General features: G+C 44.7%; 1 long non-coding RNA gene across 2 annotated transcripts; it reads left to right on the top strand.

Annotated features, from left to right (window-relative positions):
• Positions 1-1473: 1473 nt before the first annotated feature.
• LOC115030090 lies at positions 1474-9373 on the top strand. 2 transcript variants are annotated; one of them, XR_003835712.1, is made up of 3 exons: positions 1474-1668; positions 6555-6688; positions 9323-9373. It is a non-coding gene; the product is annotated as an uncharacterized LOC115030090 (long non-coding RNA). The 2 variants fall into 2 exon arrangements; XR_003835713.1 differs by lacking the exon at positions 9323-9373 and adding an exon at positions 7872-7940.
• The last annotated feature ends 316 nt before the right edge of the window (positions 9374-9689 follow it).

The raw sequence follows: 9689 nt of genomic DNA, 5'->3' as shown, positions 1-9689 counted from the left end.
ACAGGGTGGTGGTGGATTTAAGGTGATGAGGGAGGGTGGTCTTGAAGGGCTGCAAATAATGCTTCCAGAAAGCTCTAGGAGAAAGGCCCTCCTGCAGGATGACATGCCACTAGGCAGTGTTTTCCCAAGGTCTTTAGCAGTGCATTTCCTCACAGTGCCATCTGCTGGCTCATTCCTCCAACTTCACTGGGAACTGAAGATGAAGGGTGATCAGAAGCAGGGGCAGTGAGCAAGCTCCTTCCATGGTGGAAGTTCTGTCCTGCTGAGGGAGCAGGAGTGGAGGAGAGGATGCTTTGCCTTCTGGGCAGATAACTTGGGAGGCATTTCTTCACCTTTCCTCAGGTTCTTCCCTNTTCCTCCTGGGCTCCCAGGGCTCTGATGAGAAGCCCCCCATTTTTCTAATTTTTTTAGGCATATCGATATAGAATCCTTTCTCTTTGACTGCTCTAAGGCATTCTTCCTTTGTTCTCAGACCTTTCATGTTGTTTGGCTGTACATTTATTTGTATTTAATCTTCTAATCCTGAAATGTGCCAACTCATGTCTTTTGACAAAATTTGTACCTTTTCTCTTCTTGCTCCTTGTAGTTTCCCTCAGCTTTTGGAAACACTATAGCAGAGACCCTGGAATTTTCTCTTTAGTTTCTCAGGCCTCTGAAGCGTTGTTCTGTTTTATGGTGTATGTGAGTGCTCTTTCTCTGACTGTGTCTCTGTGTCTGTCTGTCTGTCTGTCTCTCTCTCTCTCTCTCTGTCCCTCTCTCTCTGTCTCTCTCTCTCTCTCCCTCTCCCAGGGTAAATCCCTCTGTGTGGAATGACTAGTGTTATTAGGCAAGCCTTTGATTTTTAAGGTACTGCCAAACTGTTTTCAAACTGGTCCTTGTTCTCACCACATGCTTTCCCCTGGTTCCTTGCCCCGATCACTAATCTCTGCTGCGGATGGGATGACCTTGCTGATTTCTTTGTGCTTCAGAGATCAGATCTTTAATTTTGAAATTTCCACTGGGCTCTTTGTCCTATTACTTCCTGAGACATTGCAATTTTACTTCATTTCTCTATAAAAATGATTTACTTACCTTTCTGTGTATGTATGTTTTGCCTGCATGTATGTGTATTCAGCACATGCATGCAGTGCCCTCAGAGGCAAGAAGAGGGTGTCAGATTCCTTGTAACTGCTCTTACAGACTGTTGTGAGCTGCCAAGTGNCTGCTGGGAAGCAAAACAGAGTCCTTTGCAAGAGCAGCGAGTACTGTTAACCACGGAGCCATCTGTCTGACCACAAGTTTCAGTGTCTTTAAAGAGTTTCCTTTTTTATTGCTCAGTGAAGTAATGTTATGAAGGTTAATTGACAGGTGCTGGAAATGAGCATCTTCAGTTAGACACTGCAGGTCTTTGGATAGTAAGTGATTTTGATGTTGAAATCTGCACATTCTCTTATTGTCTGTCTCAGTGTCTTATTTAAACTGTGTTGTAGCTGGAATCCTGTGACACCAGCACATCAGAGGGAAGAGGAGAGGCGCTAATCCCTGAGTGACTGGAGTGTCTACATCTTCATCTGCCTTCCTTGATTTCCACAAATGCCTTGGTCACAGGGAAACTTCATGTGATTCCTCGTCAAGGATGGAAAGTGGGATTCTGAGCAAGACTGCATTGTTGTCTTCTGGCCTGGGAAGGTGAGTGATGCCTCTTTACCACCCTCTCCCATGTAGCCTGATACATAACATCATGGAGGATTGTTTTCATTCCCACTCGGTCAGATACCAGTTGTCTGGTATACTTGACATCATATGGATGGGTAAGGGGGCAAGGTGTGATGGTCTCAAACAGGACTAGAACCTGATCGTGGTTGACACAGCTCTCCTCTGAAGACCCCAGACTGAAGTGATCTTCTGAACACTCAGTGATCNGAGTTCAGGACATTGTGGATCTCTGAGGGTTCTTGTAAACTGTGTTTGGAAAAGGTGGGAAGTGAGGCAGTTTGTAAAGAGCAGTCTAGCAGACTGGCTGAGTGGCAGCCCTGTATCTCTATCTCTGTGCAGGAGAACAAGGCAATATTGAAAAGTGGGGGAGCACTGTGTGTGCTCTCCCAGGGCATTAATTAGCAAATGCTTCATTTTTCAAACCCCATGTNGCATGAGGCTATGAGGTGAGGGTAGGGAAACCCAGGGTACAGGAACATAAGAATCCAGCTGTGGGAACCAGAGGAGNCCCTAGTGGCTGGCATGAGTAAGGTGCATGTACCCNCCTGTAAAGTACATCAGCCAGGTTCTCTGCACCACTCTGAGGCTGNGTGACTTGGCCAGTCCTGNTGGGCTACCTGGNANCATGAAAAACCAAATCCTGGGTACAACATACATGCTGGCACCCAACAAACATTTAGTGCCTGGCTGCTGTTCACAGCTCCTGGCTGCAGAAAGACATTCACCCACTGTTCAGTGTGGGCTTCTGGAGCTGGGAGCAAAAATGTGTGCAGGATCCCCGTGTTCTGAGATCCTAAAGGGTCTGTCTAGAGAGGAGGAGGGGTGAAAGCTGGAAGTCCTTGGCAGGGAGCTCAGAAGTTTGCTAGCTCCTGCCCCAGACATAGACTAAGGGGTAGGCAGCCCAAGATGGNGAAGGAAGTATAAGATAGAGAGCTAGAGATTAGGCAGCTAGAGCCACTGCATGCAATTGTTTAAGGGTATACACTTTGTGCCGAGCTTTGGAATTACCTGAGTGTGCACATGCAATACACACCACACAAACACACACACACAGAAACTGCAATTTCTGATCTTATTCACAGGGCAGACAGTAGACCTCAAACAGCCCTTTCAGTGAACATCAAGCCCATAAAACAACTCTGATCTGCTCATGAGGGCCTCAGATGTGTGCACCCCACCTATACTTTACAGAGAGATCATCAATGTGGCAAAGAGTCGGGCCCCAAACTTAACTTTACACAGCATTGCTGCCCCACAGCTAGTCTCCTCCCCTCCCCCAAGGATTCCAAGAACCACCAGCAGCTTCTAAAGGAAACAGCCNCCCAACCCCTGCAAACACAAAGTCAGTTGAAAAGTGGTGGATTTGGGGTTTGTGTTTGTTTTTATGGGGTGTGTGTGTGGCATGTTTTTTTTTGTTCTTTGTTTTTTTTTCTGTTTTTTTTTGTTTTTTGTTTGTTTGTTTGTTTGTTTGTTTGTTTTTTAGAAAGGCATTAGCTAAAAGGAAGTCTTCCAGCTGGCTGGAAGAGGTGGCTGAAAACATTGTTTCCAGCATGTACCTTCAGGAGGAGCTGATGTAATAGCCAGCAGGTGGTCTCAGGCTGCCTCTGGGCCAGGAGGGATACCTGGCTAGTGTACACAGGCCTTGTCTTAGGGAAGAAGGCAGAGGTGAGTGTCACCAAAGATCAACACAGCTGTAGCCTCAAATGCAACCAAGCAACCCTCACAGGTCCTCAGCAGTAGCCTGGCAGCTGAGCCATGGAGATATTAAAGCCAAATGGAGGGCTATGGGCTTCTGCCACATGCTGGATATTGCAAGGGAAAGCAGAAATCAGTCCCTCNCACCAGCACATGCTGTGCCCTTCTAAGGCATGCCATCTATGCCAAGGTGCCCTCAGAGGGCAGTGGACTTGGTAGACTACTCTGAGGTGGGCTGAGAGGGGTAGGTCGCCATGGCCAGCTGACTCACTTGACCCATCCCCAGGTCAGGCAGAAAACCCACAGGTGGTCTTCTGAAGGTCAAGGCAGTTCCTGTTTCTGAGAGAAACCTGCACAGGCCCATCATGAACATGCTAGGGCCAGGCCACGGCCTCCACTTGAGGAAGAGAGGAAAGCTCACAGACACAAGCTTTCTTTTCTTTCAGTGTTTATTTTACATGTGTGCATGCTTGCGTGTCTGTAGCTTCGTGGGTATACAGCACATGTCAGCAAGATGGTGGGTGATTCCCTGAAGCGGGATGTGCGTCTGGTGGCTGTAACCTGTCTGATGTGTGTGCTGGAACCGAACCCAGGTCTTCTTCAAGGGCAAGAAGCACCCAACTCTTGTGCAGTTTCTTCATTTCTAGTGCAACTCTCTTATGACTGGACAAGAGGCTTTCCCACGCTACTGTTTTCTGTATGTTACGCTTCCCTCTTTCAAGGAGGTGTCCAGAGCAGTGAATGCCACCAAGAATTAGCTGGAGAGCCTCCATTCTCAGTTGCTAGTGGAGACACACATCTCTCAGTACATCTGGGCATAGGCATTCTGGAAGTTGAGACTCTGGTACACTAGCGGTTGCTCTCCTGGGACATCACTAGAGTGCACTGCCTTTACTAGATCTCATTACAGGAGTATGAGTGACTTCAAGCAGCTGCACCATTAAAAGTCTTACCCCCAGCTAACATGGCCACTTCTCCAAAGCTTCAAAGATGGAGTCTCTCATCTCCTCCTCCCCCATGCTCCAGCACCTCCTGGGACCACAGGCAGCTGGGAAGAGTGACAAGGGGGAGTGTCTGTAGTGTGAGGTGAGGATCAGATGTCCTCAGTCCCCTCTCCTGTGACTGAATGCCAATAAGCCTAGCCTTTGGAGAGTATGGTTTAGGCAAAGCAGCAGAGCTACAGGGGTAACGATGGTTAACAACAATGCTATGTCCAGAGGACAGCATTCACCAGCGCCCCTTTCACTCCTGCGCTTCCCTGAGCGGCTTTATAACAGAAGGAAGGATAGGTCAGGTTGAAAAGTCAGCAACCCTTCCTGGGTCAGTGTTAGAGAGCCAAGGGTGGTGACCAGAAAAGCCCCCTTCATTCAGAGAAAACAGCAAGTGCAGTAAGTGCGATGGTGACAGAGGGAGCCTGCTCACTTAGTGACAGTGGTGACATACTTCCAAAGAGCTGATTAGGCATTTGCGGTTTAAATATTTGGTTTTTAGCTTATGTTTTAAGTGGGGAAATCTGTTGCCTTTCAGTGTGAGTACTTGAACACCTGCACTTTGGCGTCCCCTGGTGGATACTTCTAGAATCTCTGCTTTAGCCCACTGCTAGCAGTAGCCCTGGGCTTGTGTGCTCTAGACACTACTTACTACCTTCTGCCCATCAGGAGCTGAGCTGGGTTACCAAATCAATAGCCTGAGGGAAAAGTTTGGGCTCAGAAAGATAGAGAGAGGAACGTGGGGGAGAGCTAGACAGAACTTGAGGGGAGTGAAAACCAGGACCATCGAGAAGGTGATGTGGAACACGTGAAGGAAGCAAGCAAGGTGTGCCTGGCTTTTTATTTGTCACCATGTGTAACTCAGGGCAGTAGCTCCACAGAGGTCAGGACTGGAGAGAATTGCATCCCCCGTTCTGTTCCCAGCATGCCTCGGGGCTGCACCTGCACCTTTAGGGAAGGAAGACAGAGTCACAGTCTGGTTGGTGATGCAATTCACTTTCATCTTCTGCAGCTCGGCGCAGCATGGCCTACTACAAGCCATGGTCACCCAGGCCTGGCTGTGTCCAGCCATGGTTTCTAGAAAGCCAGAGAGCAGAGTCTGGTGGTTGCTTTGTGCATCTGTGCACAACTATTTCTGAGAACATTGAAGTGGATGTTTAGCACACTCAATGTCAGGTGCAATGCTGGGTATCCTCCAACTGGGGACATAATTTCATGAGCCGACAGAGCCCAAACGTGCCCTTGTAATTACCGAGTATACTCCCAGGCACCTAGTTGCACGAAGTGAGACATTCTCTCTTATAAATGTTATTGGCATCATGTTTCTTCTTCCAGTGTGCACTTGAACCCAAGCACACTCTTTGGGGGAGACAGTGGCAAGGAGCAGAGCCTACCACAAAGAAGTATCCTTATATGGATCCCTGGAACCCAAACAAATGAAAGACTCAAATTCTTTTCAAATCCTCCTCCTGCCACAGTGGCAGGGTTACAGAGGATTAATTAATTACTGATTGTCTCCTTTCTTGTTCCTTTTGAGGCTGTGCCATAGGTAGAGATACAGTACAATTCTAAGGGCAAGAGCACTCCTGATCTCTGCTTGGAGAGTCTTAGAACTGACTTCTGCAGTATATGAGCATGAGTGCCTTGGATCTGCTCCCGAGGATTTTTCACAGTGTAGAAGCACGTGAAGGCTGCTACATTTCCCTAAACCTCCCAGACATGAGTGAGGGTGTCACATGGGCTCTGCAGCTTGGACCCAGGTTATGGTGAGGTAATTGATTTGGAAAGCAGCACAAATGCTTAGGGTCTGTAAGGGCTGGCTAAGATTTTACTATATGGTCTTCTTTCTGTTTTAAAGCTCTATGTATGGATTGAACCCTGGGCCATCTATATGTCAGGCCTGGTTTCTCCCACTGGGATGCATTCCCTGCCCTTTACTGTTTCTTGTCAGTTGTTTTTTTTTTTTTTTTTTTTTTTTTTTTTTTTTTTTTTTTTTTTTTTTGAGACAGGTTCTGGTAAGTTTCCCAGGCTGCCTTGCACTCCTACTTCCTCTGCCTCAGCCTTCCGCGGAACTAGGAGCACAGGTACCATCAATTGTTTTAAGTTCAAATTGTTTGAAAGTTGTTAAAGTACTTGTACCACAAATCATATGGCATAGACAATTGTGTCCCACAGTTCTGGATGAGGAGAAGTTTGAAATCAAGCTGTCAGCCAGCAGTCCATGCGCTCTCCGAATCTCATGGAGGAAGAAGGATCATGGCTTGCAAGCCCCTGGCTTGTGCTCTACAAGAGTCTCTGACATTCCTTAGGTACATTCATTTATCTCTCTTCACATATACATCTTTTAGTGTGTTTTTGTCTTCAATATCCCTCCCATCTTTTTTTTATGTAAGTTTGTGTGTGTGTGTTGTATGTTTTGTGTGGATATGCCTGCATGTGTGCATCTGGAGCCCAGGGATTGACATGTTGTATCTCTCCTCTCATTATTTTGAGGCAGGTTCTTAAGAAACCTGGGGTTTACCACTGGCCAAGAATAACTGGCCATTTAATGTCAGAAATTCTCCTGTCTCTCCCTCCTCAGTATTGGCATTACAGATGTGCTCTGCTCTACCTTGCCATTTTATGTAGGTGCCAAGGTATTGGATTCTGGTTGGTCCATTTATCCAGTAAGCACTCTATTGACTGAGCTGTCTCTTTAACTTTCTAATTTTCTCTATTGTATAAGGACACTAACCATGCTGGATCACCACACACTGTACAAAGGTTATCTCTGTAAAGCCCCTATTTCCAAATAATGATATATTTTGTGGTGTTGAGTGTTGGTGTATCTTTTCATATCTTTTCAGGGTCAATAATTCAGCACATAATCAAAGGTTACACTTTTGACACAAAAGGAATGTCTGTCTTTCTATATCTTTAAGTGAGACTTTTCATTCAAATGTTTCTCACATCACTCTTGAGAGTTTATTTCAATGTAAATCTTATGTATAATTCTGTATGTTATATTGTGGCTTTCTCAACTTTAGACATTGTCTGCTGATTTCTTGTCATGATAGATGAAATTATAGTTCATTTATCTCTTCCTCTATGTGCATATTTTAAACCCTTGATTATGTAAAATGATTAAATCTACACACATACAATCTACACACACACAAACACACACACAGACACACACACATACACAGACATACACGCACACACAGAGACACACACACACACACACACATATCATGGCTCAATTGATCCTGATGTCTACTCTTGCTCTTCTTCTTTCTTTCCTCAGATTTTTTTTAAAGGAACTCCATAGCAAACATCATACATGTTTAAGTGTCGAGTCAGTTATCTTTTGTGAATGTGCATGCATGTGTTACCCATGCTCAGAGGCCAGAGGTCTTGGGTATCTGTCACTATTACTCTCTGCCTTGCTTCTTTGATATATAGTCTGTCAGTGCATATGGAGCTCCTGGTTTGTTTGTTTTTTTCATTTAGGCTGGCAACTATCCAGGCCCAGTGATGCTACCATCTCTGCCCTCTCTCCAGTCCTCAGTGTTAGGGTTACAGGTATGATTGGCAACCTTGTACAGATTTTACTTAGTTTTTGAGAAATGAGTCAGTCACAAATTATTTAACGTTCTAGAAATTTGTTTAATATTTTTGAATAAATTTTATATAGAAAGAATTGGCCTATTTTCTCCGGATGTGCCTATTGTATGCCAATTTGGCACTGAGCCACAGAGAAGTATCACCGTTTTTTTTTTTTTTTATTTTAGAGTTATTGCAGAAGTCAGAAGAGGGTTTCAGATTCCCTGGAACTGGAGTTATGTATGGATGTGACTCATAAGAGTCTGTCCCAGTCCTCTTCAGGAACAACAAGAACTCTTAACCACTGTGCCATTTCTCTAGCTGACAGAGGCCTGATTTTATGATGGTTTCAGCTAAAGGTTTTGGATTTTAGTGAAGTTACATGATTTCCTTTAAAATGTTCAATGAAATAAAATCTGCGTGTAGATCATGGAGGGCAGTTCATATTTTTACCTGTTGTACTTAGAAAATATCAGCTCTGACTTTTCAATAGTAGTAATCATTCAAGGCTAGAGAGTCTACAGCCAAGAAGGCCACTTTGTTTTCCTTAAACTGGACTATTTACCATCCCTTAAACTTGAGATTCATTCATTTTGTGGTCACCATTGCCATCTACTCTGTGTTTTGGCCTCCAAATCTCTCTAGTTGTAATGGAAGTTGAGTCTCTGTGATGTTTCTGTTTGGATTTGAACCATGGCCATAATTGTGGAAAACACTGAGGGTGTCTTTCATGGTCTTATTTCCTATGTTTCTTTCTACCCTAAGCCTGGATGTGAGGGTGCTAAGAGACCTTGTTTATGAACTTGAAAAGAGTCTGCCAAAGAACTATAAACACTGTGTGTCTACCCCCTGAAGAGGTATGCCCCTCATGGACAGCCACACTGTCCCACATTTTCTAGATTAATGCCTTCGTTTAAGAAATTTAGGCTTTCATAATTTTCAGTTTTGAACAGTAATGAGGATATTAGTAGCATATAGCATGTGGTGTTGATATGAGAAGAAACTATTGCCTTTAGTTTAACATGTTGCCTAGAAGATGCCACAATATCAATATTTTTGCAATAACAAATACAAAACTTTCATTAGTGTGCTTGACATTGTGCTAGATTTTTAATGGGTGGGGGACTAGGTGTGACTCATCAATAGAGGATCTAGTTTTTCAGAGCTCCATTTGGTAGAAAGAAGACATATCCTTCTTGGTCTTCAGTAAAAAATGAACAGTAGGTAATTGTTGCCACAGGAGTCTGACTCCCACTCACTGTGCCCATCTCTTCTCTCCAGAATTTTCTTCCTGGCTGGCTCCAGCCACCATCCCTGTCTACTACCTGCTGCGTAATTGCTGTTCTCTCTTTTTACAGACGTCAGTTGGATTGCTTCTTCCCTTCTAATATTTGTTCAACAATCACTTCACCAGTGAGGTAAAGTGATAGTGACTAAACTACCTCATAGAAAATAATCAGACCCTTCCCCTCAGCTTTACTTTGTCCAGGCACATTCTCCGAGTTTATTTTAAGCTCAATCAGAACAGGCACTGAGAACTCCATTACTGTCAACAATATCCGGTATAAATGCATGTATGTGTGAGAGGGCACACACAAGTTGTGGTTGTGTGTGTGTGCACGCGCGTGCATGCAGTGTTTAATAAGGATTTGTTGAGCTAATAAAGAGAAAAAGAGATCCTTTTAGGAATAAAATGGAAGTTTGCAAAGGGCTTCTTTGGAGAAT

This window comes from Mus caroli, chromosome X, assembly GCF_900094665.2.
Source record: "Mus caroli chromosome X, CAROLI_EIJ_v1.1, whole genome shotgun sequence".
NCBI lineage: Eukaryota > Metazoa > Chordata > Mammalia > Rodentia > Muridae > Mus > Mus caroli.
The sequence above is the reverse complement of the archived record's forward strand: the minus strand, read 5'-3'. Positions and strand labels throughout refer to the sequence as shown.